Source organism: Cynara cardunculus, unplaced genomic scaffold (genome assembly GCF_001531365.2).
Source record: "Cynara cardunculus var. scolymus isolate 2C unplaced genomic scaffold, CcrdV1 Un_Scaffold_2649, whole genome shotgun sequence".
Lineage (NCBI taxonomy): Eukaryota > Viridiplantae > Streptophyta > Magnoliopsida > Asterales > Asteraceae > Cynara > Cynara cardunculus.
In genome coordinates this window covers 18,654-19,423 of record NW_020201170.1, presented here as the reverse complement: position 1 = coordinate 19,423, position 770 = coordinate 18,654, and the positions used below count along the sequence as shown (strand labels likewise).

Below are 770 nucleotides of genomic sequence, written 5' to 3'. Positions count from 1 at the left end.
TTTATCTTTTGAAGATCCTCATTCTCATCTGCGTTCTTTCATGGAAATCACAGACTCTTTTCAGACGATGCTCTGAGACTAAAACTTTTTCCATTTTCACTAAGGGATCGAGCAAGAGCATGGTACAATTGTTTGCAACCAGACTCTGTGACTACATGGAATGAAATGGCAGAAAAGTTTTTGAAAAAGTATTTTCCACCCACGAGGAATGCCAAATCCAGAAATAAAATTTGTACTTTTCGACAACTGGATGATGAAGCTGTTCCTGATGCATGGGAAAGGTATAAAGAGCTGCTGAGAAAATGCCCTCACCATGGCATTCCGTACTGTATGCAGCTAGAGACATTTTACAACGGTTTAAATATAGTTGCTAGACAAATGCTCGATGCTACTGCATGCGGAGCTTTCATAGCTTGTACCTATAATGAAGGTTTAGACATACTTGAAAAGATTTATAATAATAACGGACAATGGTCTGACCCACGTGCAATGCCACTGAAGAAAACAACTGGAATAAATGAGGTAGATGCTGTCTCGGCATTAACGGCTCAGATCACTAAGCTAATTTCAAATTTAACATCTAGCCCACATGTGCAATCTGATGCTAATACCTTTAATTCCAATGTTCAATCAGTGCAATGTGTGTACTGTGGCGAAGGTCACTCTTTTGAGCATTGTCCTGGAAATCCTGAGCATGTAAATTATGTCAACAAGACTGGACCATTTTCACAGACTTATAATTCGGGATGGCGAAATCATCCAAATTTTTC

The 770-nt window shown here is 39.1% G+C and overlaps 1 non-coding gene across 1 annotated transcript; it reads right to left on the bottom strand.

Annotated features, from left to right (window-relative positions):
* Positions 1-213: 213 nt before the first annotated feature.
* Positions 214-320, bottom strand: LOC112503162. The gene has a single exon (XR_003067870.1). It is a non-coding gene; the product is annotated as a small nucleolar RNA R71 (small nucleolar RNA).
* Between the last annotated feature and the right edge of the window lie 450 nt (positions 321-770).